Source organism: Cherax quadricarinatus, chromosome 56 (genome assembly GCF_038502225.1).
Source record: "Cherax quadricarinatus isolate ZL_2023a chromosome 56, ASM3850222v1, whole genome shotgun sequence".
In the NCBI taxonomy this organism is placed as follows: Eukaryota; Metazoa; Arthropoda; class Malacostraca; order Decapoda; family Parastacidae; genus Cherax; species Cherax quadricarinatus.
In genome coordinates, this window is record NC_091347.1 from 24,892,448 (window position 1) to 24,906,315 (window position 13,868).

At 44.6% G+C, this 13,868-nt stretch overlaps 1 protein-coding gene across 2 annotated transcripts in view; it reads left to right on the forward strand.

Moving 5' to 3' along the window:
• Ent2 (Equilibrative nucleoside transporter 2) overlaps window positions 1-13,868 on the forward strand; it is a 949,180-nt gene continuing 935,312 nt past the window's right edge. For both annotated transcript variants that reach the window (XM_053794012.2, XM_053794013.2), the window contains exon 1: window positions 1-240. The gene's annotated coding sequence lies outside the window, so the exon portion shown is untranslated. The remainder of the gene's footprint in view (window positions 241-13,868) is intronic.

A 13,868-nucleotide genomic window follows, 5' to 3' on the forward strand; every position in this document is an offset into this window, starting at 1 on the left:
AATTGTGCTGTGAAGGGGGGTGTGTGTGTGTCAGTGCTGCTCAAATATTTTCCCCATCATATCAGTTGCCTCTTTATTAGTGTCAGCGTGATAGTGTTGGCTAACCATACATATCCAACTCAGGGTCAGTGGGGTGTAGTGTTAGTGAGTGACTGGTAGAGAGGTTGTTCTCAAGCTCCTGGGATACTACAACATTTTGCATCTTGGTGAATTACAGCCCAGTGGAACCCACGTGTACAGGTAACACCAGCCTCCCGCCTTCACTCATCTCTATTTTAACTCAGTTATCTCTCTTCTAGGTCATTTATAAATGCCTTTCCCCATCCAGAATCTGGGTGCGACGCTGTTAGACCTAAGCTGGCCTTTTGATGGGATTTAAAATCTCTTAGACGTCCAAAAGCGCTGTATAGCCCTTGTGGTTTAGCGCTTCTTTTTTATTATAATCATAAGAGCTCCAATGGCAATAAATCACTTCGACTTGACCTTTTTTTGAGGGGTTATCCTAGGTAATTTGTGTGTATCTAGGCATAATTGTGTCTACCTGTATCTAAGTGAACTTAGACAATGATATATGTTCAGAGTTACTAATGGGAATTAACCTGTAAAAATATTGGCTTCAGATTCAGAATTTAGTAAATTAGTCACGGAAGCACTAAACCCGTAGTGATCAAAGAGCGCCGGGGGAATGGGAGGACATCAAGAGCTCTTCGACAGCATCAGGAGTCCTTCGACAGCATCAAGAGTCCTTCGACAGCATCAAGACGTCGTCGACACCATCGTGAGTCCTTCGACAGCATCGTGAGTCCTTCGACACCATCGTGAGTCCTTCGACAGTATCAAGAGTCCTTCGACAGTATCAAGAGTCCTTCGACAGCATCAAGAGTCCTTCGACAGCATCAAGAGTCCTTCGACAGCATCAAGAGTCCTTCAACAGCATCGAGTCATTCGACAGCATCAAGAGTCCTTCGACAGCATCAAGAGTCCTTCGACAGCATCAAGAGTCCTTCGACAGCATCAAGAGTCCTTCAACAGCATCAAGAGTCCTTCGACAGCATCAAGAGTCCTTCAACAGCATCAAGAGTCCTTCGACAGCATCAAGAGTCCTTCAACAGCATCAAGAGTCCTTCAGCATCAAGAGTCCTTCGACAGCATCAAGAGTCCTTCAACAGCATCAAGAGTCCTTCGACAGCATCAAGAGTCCTTCGACAGCATCAAGAGTCCTTCAACAGCATCAAGAGTCCTTCGACAACATCAAGAGTCCTTCGACAGCATCAAGAGTCCTTCAACAGCATAGTCCTTCGACAGCATCAAGAGTCCTTCGACAGCATCAAGAGTCCTTCGACAGCATCAAGAGACCTTCGACAGCATCAAGTGTCCTTCGACAGCATCAAGAGTCCTTCGACAGCATCAAGAGTCCTTCGACAGCATCAAGAGTCCTTCGACAGCATCAAGAGTCCTTCGACAGCATCAAGAGTCTTTCAACAGCATCAAGAGTCCTTCGACAGCATCAAGAGTCCTTCAGCATTGAGTCATTCGACAGCATCAAGAGTCCTTCGACAGCATCAAGAGTCCTTCAACAGCTTAAAGAGCTCTTCGACAGTATGTACACTAAGAAAAAACACAGTAAGTGTCCAGGGCCCAAGACTGTTCAACAGCCTCCCACCAGTCATCAGGGGCATTACCAATAGACCCCTGGCTGTCTTCAAGAGGGAGGTGGACAGATACCTAAAGTCAGTGCCGAATCAGCCGGGCTGTGGTTCATACGTTGGACTACGTGCGGCCAGCAGTAACAGCCTCGTTGATCAGGCTCTGATCCGCCGGGAGGCCTGGTCGTGGACCGGGCCGCGGGGGCGTTGACCCCCGGAATACCCTCCAGGTAGGTAGCATCAAGATACTTCCGCCAGCATCAAGATACTCCCGCCAGCATCAAGATACTCCCGCCAGCATCAAGATACCCCCACCAGCATCAAGATACTCCCACCAGCATCAGGATACTCCCACCAGCATCAGGATACTCCCACCAGCATCAAGATACTCCCACCAGCATCAAGATACTCCCACCAGCATCAAGATACTCCCACCAGCATCAAGATACTCCCACCAGCATCAAGATACTCCCACCAGCATCAAGATTCTCCCACCAGCATCAAGATTCCCCACCAGCATCAAGATACTCCCACCACAAAATACAATTTCAACAAGAACATCAACTGGGACCAGGTAAACCATGTCCTAAACGAAACATGTTGGGAAGATGTCTTAAATGACATGGACCCAAACCAGTGCCTTGAAAGGATCAACTGCCTGGTAGCCGAAGCATGTTCTAGGCATATTCCTCTAAGAAAGAAGAAGAGCAGGAGTAAACTGGAGAGAAAAAGACGCTCCCTCTACAGAAGACGACGAAGAGTCACTGAGCTCCTCAGGAGTGCTAGAATATCTGATACACGAAGGGAGGCGCTGACCAGGGAAGTGGAAACTATCGAACTTAAGCTAAATGACTCTTACAGGAACCAGGAGAGGCAGGAGGAGCTTAAAGCTATTAGTGAAATTGAAAGAAATTCAAAATATTTCTTTTCATATGCCAAAAACAAGGCAAATACCACATCTAGTATCGGGCCCTTACTCAGACAGGATGGGACTTACACAGACGACAACAAGGAAATGAGTGAAATATTGAAATCCCAGTACGACTCTGTGTTTAGTGAACCACTAATCGGTCTGAGGATCGACGACCCAAATGATTTCTTCATGAATGAGCCTCAAAACTCCATAAATGTATGCCAGATTTCCGACATTACCCTAACTCCGATAGATTTCGAAAAAGCCATTGACAACATGCCTATGCACTCAGCCCCGGGCCCAGACTCGTGGAACTCTGTTTTCATTAAGAACTGCAAGAAACCCCTCTCGCGTGCCCTAAGTACACTATGGAGGAGGAGCTTGGACATGGGTGAAATTCCACAGTCACTTAAAACAACGGATATAGCCCCACTCCATAAAGGTGGCAGCAAAGCATTAGCTAAGAACTATAGACCAATAGCTCTGACATCCCACATCATAAAAATCTTTGAAAGAGTGCTAAGAAGCAGGATTGCAAATCACCTGGATTCCCAAAATCTGCACAATCCAGGGCAACATGGGTTCAGGGCAGGTCGCTCCTGCCTCTCACAACTACTGGATCACTATGACATGGCCTTGGATGCACTGGAAGAAAATCAGAATGCAGATGTAATATACACAGACTTTGCAAAAGCATTTGACAAATGCGATCATGGCGTAATAGCCCATAAAATACGTGCTAAAGGAATAACTGGGAAAGTGGGGAGATGGATCTTCAACTTCCTAACAAATCGAACACAAAGAGTAGTGGTCAACAGAGTTAAATCGGAGGCTGCCATAGTGAAGAGCTCTGTTCCACAAGGCACAGTACTCGCCCCCATCTTATTCCTTATCCTCATATCAGACATAAACAGAGATATACACCACAGCACCGTATCATCCTTTGCGGATGATACTAGGATCTGCATGAGGCTGTCATCTGCTGAGGACGCGGTTAACCTCCAAGAAGATATAAACAAAGTTTTCCAGTGGGCAACGGTAAACAATATGATGTTCAATGAGGACAAATTCCAACTACTCCGTTATGGAAAACTGGAGGAGATAATAACTAGAACAGAGTATACTACTGACTCCGGCCGTACAATAGAGCGGAAAAATAATGTAAGGGACCTGGGAGTAGTAATGTCTGAGGATCTCACTTTCAAGGATCACAACAGTGCCACGATCGCACGTGCAAAGAAAATGATAGGATGGATAATGAGAACTTTCAAAACGAGAGATGCCAAGCCCATGATGATCCTTTTCAAATCACTTGTTCTCTCTAGGCTGGAATACTGCTGTACATTAACATCTCCATACAAAGCAGGTGAAATCGCAGATCTAGAGAGTGTACAGAGATCCTTTACTGCACGTATAAGTTCTGTCAAGCACCTTAACTACTGGGAACGCTTGGAAGCACTTGACTTGTACTCGTTGGAACGCAGGAGGGAGAGATATATCATAATCTACACTTGGAAAATCTTGGAAGGAATGGTCCCAAACCTGCACACAGAAATCACTCCCTACGAAAGTAAAAGACTGGGCAGGCGATGCAAAATGCCGCCAATAAAAAGTAGGGGCGCCATTGGTACACTAAGAGAAAACACCATAAGTGTCCGGGGCCCAAAACTGTTCAACAGCCTCCCATCAAGCATTAGGGGAATTGCCAATAAACCCCTGGCTGCCTTCAAGAGAGAGCTGGACAGATACCTAAAGTCGGTGCCGGATCAGCCGGGCTGTGGCTCGTACGTCGGACTGCGTGCGGCCAGCAGTAACAGCCTAGTTGATCAGGCCCTGATCCATCGGGAGGCCTGGTCGTGGACCGGGCCGCGGGGGCGTTGATCCCCGGAATAACCTCCAGGTAACCAGCATCAGGATACTCCCACCAGCATCAGGATACTCCCACCAGCATCAGGATACTCCCACCAGCATCAAGATACTCCCACCAGCATCAGGATACTCCCACCAGCATTAAGATACTCCCACCAGCATCAAGATACTCCCACCAGCATCAAGATACTCCCACCAGCATCAAGATACTCCCACCAGCATCAAGATACTCCCACCAGCATCAAGATACTCCCACCAGCATCAAAATACCCCCACCAGCATCAAAATACCCCCACCAGCATCAAGATACCCCCACCAGCATCAAGATACTCCCACCAGCATCAATATACTCCCACCAGCATCAATATACTCCCACCAGCATCAAAATACCCCCACCAGCATCAACGGACCTTCGCCAGAATCCAGGAACCTCCCTGGCAGGGTAATACGTACTCAGGAATGTGCATTGATGCCGATGAGAGGCTCCATCGGATCTGGTTCCCCCCCCCCCCATTCCCCAGGCACCATATAACCCCTACGGGTTTAGTGTTCTCCCCATAATTATAATAACACTGCATAAAGATGATTAAGTAGAAAGAGCAAGATTGTATTTTGAGTGTCGACTCAGAAGCCTAGTAACCCAGGAAGCCTAGTAACTAACCCAGGGAATTTTGATTTGACTCCAGATTCAAATTTTTATTTATTCTTTGTGGTACAAAAATAATGTAGTTTACATGTAATTTACACACATGTTACTATGTATAGCAGTTTGTGTAACTGGATTTATATGTACCCGTACCTAAATGAACTTAACGAAGCGTTTCGGGCAGGTTGATCCTAAATGCTTCGCATTCCCCAGGCTCAGTATGATCCCTGCAAGTTTAGCGCTTCCTCATGAATACGGTGAAAATAGTAGCCCAGGAATAAGCCTGGAAATAAATATGCTGGTGGCTTGTTCCCATTGGAGTCCATTGCTTCTCTTTCCCAAGATACCGACCGCAGCAGTCGGCCAACACCCGGTTACTACTTACTGCTAGGTAAGCAGGGGGCAGCAGGTGTGGGAAAACAAGCCTAATGGATATATCACTTGATTGGGTTATCCTACGTTAAATTTTCATAATGTGTTTTGTGCCCATGAGATGTGTGTTTATACTCATGACCACGGGTATAAAAAGTTATGTACCCAAAGTCTAAATAAAAATAAAACCACTTTTACTTACCCGCCCCTGAATCGAACCCGAATAATTCGGTTGTGAGCCAAAGACGCTACCCCTTGAGCCACAGGCTATTGGATCCTAGTATAAATAACTCGAACTTATATGAAGATATTTTATTTGGAATCAGTGTATTTCAAAAGGTATATGAAAGCTTTCAAAAACTATAGCTAATCTTTAGAAAGTAAAGCTATAGAAAGCAAAGCTCCATAAAGCAAAGCTCTAGAAAGCAAAGCTCCATAAAGCAAAGCTCCATAAAGCAAAGCTCTAGAAAGCAAAGCTCCATAAAGCAAAGCTCCATAAAGCAAAGCTCTAGAAAGCACAGACAGTGATGGTACTGGAGGATAGCAGTGCCGGACAAGCCAGTAGTAATTTTTTTTTTTTTTTTTTATTTTTTTTATTAACTCTTCCTCAAATTAATCATCCTTGCTCTTAATTTACACTAGAATAATAAAATACAAGTATAATAAAGAGCAGTTTGAATCAAAGAACATTCCACAATTATCATAAATTTACCCTAACCTAAGCCTAGTATTTCATCTGTATTATAAATGTCTAATCAACACGAAAATTTTACCACATTCCCCTAACCATATTTGTTGGTGTACATAATACAACCTTGTATTACCATAGAGAAAAAAAAGAACAATAAAAAAGGAAAACCCATTCTTCACCTTCAAAATCAGACTTCAATTTACCATTAGGTACATACATATAAATAAGTATATAAAGTATATTGTCTAATTGAACACAATCACTTACAACGTCAGTTATAATATTACGTCAACTCAACCACGAATAACTTCATCCAATTCTTACAACTTCAAGGTTCGTAAAACTCTTAAACTACATACATAGTATTGCCACCATCTAGACAAATTAAAAAGAAAAACAATACTCAAATATATCAAAACAAACTATGCTTCTATTGGCACCAAATCAATTGTGCTTACAAAAATACATTGTAAATTAAACTGAAACATAAAAAGCCATTTTGACATTTACACATTGTATCAAAATCATAAATGCGCATAGAAAATATGTATTGAATATCATTGAAAATGTTCATGAGAAAAACCATTAAAGGTATATACAAGAAAGTAAACATACATACAATACATACATATACATATATATATATATATACATACACCTACATACATACATACACATACATACATACACATACACACACATACAACACATGCATATATATATACACATACATAGTTATAAGTCGATAATTCCAAATATAACTGAATTGTACTTGAAACACTCGGAACAAATAATGTTAAAATTGCACCCCGGACATACCTCATATAACATTCATCAAACTCATCATGCTACCGACCATTCTGGGAAACCAGCCCATTTCATCCCCCTTACCTGCCTTTCAACTCCCGTAAATCCCGTAATGTGAAATTCCTATAACCCTCACTTAAATCCCTCTCCCATCTCCCCCCATACACCTCCTTATTTCTACACTTTGTCCTATAAAAAGTTGCTGTTAATGCGTTAATTCTTTCACACACGTTCGCTCCTCTCATAGCCCAAGACATATAAATATAATCCGTAATTATATACCCTACCGCATTCTCTACCATCTGATTCACCCCACCTATGTCTAAGCTTAAAACCCTCAACACCTGCAAACCCCCCCCTCCCACTAACCTTATTACCTTACCCAACCAAACCCTTATTAGTTCCATACATTCGCAAAAATACACTATATGGAAAACAGTCTCCCATCCACCACAAGCCTTGCATATCCCATCCTCCCGTATTCTCTTATGGAATAAAACCATTCCAGACGGTAAGATCCCATGTAAAAATCTATACATTACTTCTCGTACTTTAGGTTTTAAACGTAATTTGTTCAAACGCCCCCAGATATTACGCCAATCATACATCGGATAAACACCTTCTACCACTGCTACCACTGCCTTACCTTCCACCCCATCAAGGTTTCCCAATTTAATATGTGAAGGATCGCTCATGTTTATGATGACCCGTAACATTGCCTCACCGATTATGAACTCCCTACCCACCCACCACCGTTGCATATCCTGACGTATCTTATGAAGTCCGCCTTCCCTCGCCCCCCCCTCCCGCTTATAACTACGTTTCAAATACACACTCATAATCCTCTTTTCAACAGCTATAAGACCCAGCCCTCCTCGGCCAACCGGGAGTGTGACAACCGCTCTACCTAACCATTCGCTTCCAGTACCCCAAATGAATCTAAAAACGCGCTTTTGTAACCTTTGTATCTCACTACGAAGTATCGGATATATTGCTGCTACATGCCAAAGTTTACTATATAATAGGACATTCGTTGTAATTACTCTTTGATGCAAAGTTAAGTGTGCAGCTCGTAAACCACTGATGCGCTTCAGTACACCATCTACAATACGCACTGAATTTATTTGTTGTGCTAACTTGATATCACTTACATAAACGATCCCACATATCAGTAATTGGTCCACCTTTTTCCACCTTTCAACTACTTCACATTCCTCATTTAACCTATCCCCAAGATCCATATACTTCGTTTTCTCCTTATTAATTGACATGCCAGAAGCCTTTTCAAAAACATTTACTAACTTTTCCACCCGAGGCAAATCCCTGTTACCACTTACTAAAATCGTTGTGTCATCAACATATCCAACAATGCCAGCCCCCCCACCCCTTTCGTCACCAACCCCATTTGCTCCCAATAAGACCCTAATTCCTCTATAAAAGGGATCCTGTAAACACGCAAAAAATATTTGTGAAAGGGGACAACCTTGACGTAGACCCCTGCTCATCTGAATTTGTTCTCCTAACCTTCCATTTACCTGCACCCGCAAGGATGCATCTTGATACATTAATTTGGCCCATGATATAATTTCCTCTCCAAACCCCTGCCATCTCATAATCTTCCATAACGCTTCCCTTTCTACACTATCATATGCCGCCTCCCAATCTATAGCCAACACCCCCCCCACTCCCAATTTTACTCTTTCTTCAATAAAACTTCTAATCAAACCATGCCCGTCATACATAGACCTTCCCGGCACCCCATATTGTCCCTTATCGATCACTTTACCCAGGACCTTTTTTATTCTGTTAGCTAAAATTCTTGCAAAAATCTTATAATCACCACACAATAACGAAATAGCACGATAGTCTTTAACTGTTAATGGCTCACCTTTAGGCACTAAAACGACCACAGCCATCCGCTGCTGTGCCCCTAAAACCCGATCCCGCTTAAGGATATTGAATAATCTTACCAAAAATTCTTTTAAAACGCTCCAATTTTGGAGATAAAAGTCACTGGGCAACCCATCAATTCCTGGTGCCTTACCTAATTGAGCCCCAGATAAAGCTTCCCATGTCTCACACTCCGTTATCGGCCCTTCCAAAACGAATCGATCATGCTCTGTCAACTCACACTGCACAAACCTTCCAATTGACTGTAATGCTATTTCACTTATTCCCACACTTTGCGTTTTCAACTTAACCCAAGCATCAATATACCCACTCATACCCTCAGTCGTCGTCAACACCTGGTCCACTTTATACCCTTGCATACCTACCTGAACATTCAACCCCATTAACTCCATTGCCTTGCGACGTGTGTGTTGACTCCGCAACACACACGCCGACGGCCGATCTCCCCACAAAACCTCCTCAATCCCGCCCTTAAGCCTTTCCCCATCAAACCTCTCATTTTGTAAATTCCGGATATTTTCCTTCAAACTTTCAATTTCAATAACAGGATAATTAGCATTAATTTGTGCATAACAGTCGCGCAACTGCCCCTCTAAATATTTTTGAAAACCGTATTGTAACTGATTATATCTCTTCCCTCGATTAATATAATATTCCTTAATACGTTTTTTAGCTATTGTTTCCCACCAATTAACCATGGCAACATCCCCTGGTGCTTCTACCACTAAACGATCCCACATATGTCCAAAAGACAAAAGACTATCCTCTTCCTTTAATAACTTTACATTCAATTTCCAAAATGATGGACCCCTCCGAGGCACACCCTCAATATCCACATCTATTACCACTCCTCTATGATCCGAAAAAACCACATCTATCACATCCACCCTCCGCACAGTAACCGCACAAGGCACGTACATTCGGTCCAACCTCGCCGCATAACCTCGTTTAATGAAGGTATGCTCTACCATCCCTCCCCCCCCACACACATCCTTTAACCCCACCCCGGTCAATATATCCCCCAATATACCCAAACAACACCCCGCACCTCTGGGCTCCACATCTTTACGACGTATCACGCAATTCCAATCTCCGCCTATTATTGCAACATTCGGTAAACCACGTAAAAAATAGACCAGCACGTCCCGAACAAATTTAGTTTTAATACTCACGTCACCCTCAGCCGGACCATATACACATACTAAACTAATGGGAACCCTACCCCAAGTTCCATCCACTCTAATTACCCTCCCCTCCCCCCCTTCACTACGCCTTACTATAAATGGGCTAGTTTCCTTTACCAAAATGGCAGCCCCACCTTTCAGACGTGTCGCATGTTCCATGTACACATTATAACCACTCATATCCAACTCATAACCAGGCCTAAAATTATGTTCCTGTAAGAATACCACATCCACACCAAGTCGCACCAAATACTCATTAAACCACTTAAGCTTCCTCTCAGCTCTCAACCCGTTAATATTTATAGTAAAACACTTGAATTCAACAAATGGGTTTTCCTTTTGTCCCCGGCATTGACTTTACCCCAGTTCGTTTTGCAACACCTCTGTCCCTCCCCCCTTTGTTGGGAATCACCTTTGCAATCCCTTGATCCTTGGGTTCACCATTCCCTCTCTTCTGTACCTCCACCCAAGACTTTTTCCCAGGGCGTTGGGCAGGAGTTAGCACATCATCAGAATCCGATGATGCTGCAGTCCTCTTTCGTGTCCCGCCCTCCACCTGCATTTTGACATCTGAAACACCGTCCTGATGCACCTCCACCTCTACTGCATGCACCTTCAGTCCTTTAGACTCTCTCGTCGCCAAACCGTCATCTTCTGCCATACCATCATTCACAGCCTTCCCCAGAACTAAGCCTGGGTCTTCCACCTGATCTAGGACCGATTCCTCTAACAAGTCATCCAACGCCTTTACCAAAGACGCCGCCACTTCTTCACCCATATTAGGTAGTTTCTCCTCAAAAACCTTATGTATGTCCAATGACTGAGATTCTCCTTGAAGCGTTACAATTGGCGATTCGAGCTCCTTTTCTTTGTCCACCTCCTCACTCCATGACAACCGTTGTTGGGGCGGTGTAGCAAGAGACTGTTCTCGCTCATCGCCAACCTCGTCCACTGGCTGCTGTTGCTGCTGTTGCCGTTGCTGTTGCTGTTGTGCCGGGTACCCGCTTCGTTTCCCACACTGCGCCGCGATGTGGTCATATGACCCACATAGCCGACACGTACGTTGTTGCCCCGCATACGTTACATAGACTTGAGTCCTTAATTCTTTCAACACAATATATGAAGGAATAGGGTGTCTAAGAGTCATTTTAACTGTATACGCGCCTTCCAGCGCACCTGCATACGGTCCAGTTGCCCATCTCCCTGCTGTGGCTACGTGAACCGTCCCATAAGTACGCAGTTCACTGGTAATATCAAAATCAGTCGCCTCAAAAGGCACATTCCTTATTTTCACCCAGGTGTAATGTCGAGATACATCATGAAGTCTCACCGACACAGCTGTATTAACCGGTATGATGGTCTCCTGATACTTGTCGACCACTGCCTCGTAGACTTGTGCAGACGTCATTTTAACGAAGATTCTTGTCATTCCATTTAATGCGACACCACATATCTCCTCATTTGCTATACCATAGGTATCGCGAATGATCGCTGGTAATAATAAATCCATGTTGGATCCTGTGACAGCACCACGGATCATCTCAATGCAGACAGTGTTGATTCTTCTTCTGCTATTCAGCGCCATGTTGGAGAAAATGAGCCAGTAGTAATTATTGTCTTGCGTGACTCCTTGTTAGTGAGACAGTTGGCTCATGATGGTTTCCCCACAGCTGGCTCACGATGCTTCCACTACAGTTGGCTTACGATGCTCCAACCACAGCTGGATCACAATGTTTTCACCACAGCTGGATCACGATGCTCTCCCCCGACAGCTGGCTCACGATGCTTCCACCACAGCTGGCTCGTGATGCTTTCACCATAGCTGGTTAACGATGCTCTCCTCCCACAGCTGGCTCACGACGCTTCCACCACAGCTGGATCACGATGCGCTTTTCCACAGCTGGATCAGGATAATTCCCACAGCTGGTTTCCTCCACAACCAGTTAGCGCTGCTACCACCCTCCCTGTCTCTCCTCCGCCCACAAACTGCCGTGTGATCAACCAGGTTATTACCTCAAATAAAAATCAAGGTCCTTTGATGCTAGTGAAGGATTTTTTATCCAAGCTATCTTCCTCCTCCCTTCCCGATAGCCTCCCATTCCCTAGGCGCTGTGTGACCCTTGTGGGTCACACAGCGCATCTGCGTGATTAAAATAACGCTTTCAAAAATATAAGCATTTATAGATGTACTGCGGGCCGCTGGCACCAACAGTCTGGTTGGCCAAGGGTGGAAGAACCCTCGAAGCCTTTCACGGGCATGGCACGGGTTTATGTCTAGTTGGTTTCTCGATTTTCTAATGCGTTTATATCATATTTGTGACTGGCCTGAATTCATGGTTATTCACCCGAACCCCTCAAGGAAGGTTCCTTGATGTTGGTGAGGGGCTCTTGATTTAGGGAATTGGATCTGTGCTCCAGTTCCCCGAATTAAGCCTGAATGCCTTCCACATCCCCCCCCTAGGCGCTGTATAAACCTCCGGGTTTAGCGCTTCCCCTTGATTATAATAATATTATTCACCCGGAGTGTCTGTAACCCAGGATACCTAATATGATAATACCACGCAATGTGGCCTATTTCTCATTGCGGTCCATTGGTCCTCTTCCTCAGGACCAATGGACCGCTGCTAAGTGAAGAGGGGAAGCAGGTGCAAGAAAACATACCTATCTCTTCGTACTCAAGAATCGAACCCGTGAGGTTGTGAGGTGCATATCGCTGCTACTGAGCCACAGCGAACCCGTTGAGCCACGGGCAAGAAAAACATCAATGGCAATGTTTATATATGAGGATCCTTGGTACGCAGAACACGTAGTCTATCCTACAGGAGACGTATCCTAGATGGACCACCCAACGGCAAGAGTAAAGGATCTTCAACGGTTTATTGCTTTAATAAGGATCTTGAGGGACCCAGTGGGCGGCGCCATGGCGGAGAGGTGGAGTGGGCGGGGGTGAAAGATGATGTGGGCGGGAGGTAGGTGGTGGTGGTATTGGGAATGGGCGGGAGTAGGAGGTGGTGTAGGAAATGGGTGGAGAAGCAGGGGGCAGGAACTCCTGTCAGACGATCCTCGGGAGTTCTAATGATATAAGCAAGAGAGACAAGGATGGGTGAATTACATCTTCCTGGATTGCAAGAAAGCTTTTGATACGGTTCCCCACCACAGACTGATTCACAAGCTAGAAAAGCCAGCCGGGAAGTTAAGAAGTAGAAGAAACAGTCTGATGAACTGGGGGAGGCACACTCCATACATAGTTTTATAAGTAGGTATGATAGGGTTCAAGTGGCTAGAAGCGAGTATTGCCGCTTAACGAAACTTAAAATGCTTGGCCAGAAGCCAAGACGGTGGGTGCGTACACTAGTATATATACCCCAATAAGGGTAATTCCCAGTGGAAATTACAAGGTCCCCAATGGAAATAAGTCACTTTGACTTTTTTGGGTAATTCTAGGTAATCTACACATATGCTGCTATGTATGATAATTTATGTAACTATTTATGTGTACCTATACCCGAATAAACTTACCGACAGTGCCAGATTAACCAAGCTGTGACGGATATGTGGGCCAACGAACCGCCAGCAGCAACAGCCTGGTTGATCAGGCACGCACCAGATAAGCCTGGCTCAGGGACGGAATGCAGGAGTAGGAAAACTCTCGAAACCCGCCAAAGGTGCATCAAAGGCACGCACATATAATTCAATAACATAAGTACATAAAAATAGAGGTACAAATTCAAGATACCAGCAGACCGTGCTACTGCAGCCAGATTCATGAAAGATAATGAGCTACAATACAACTGGAGTCAGTTTTGGGATAACCAGAGGGGGGGGGAAG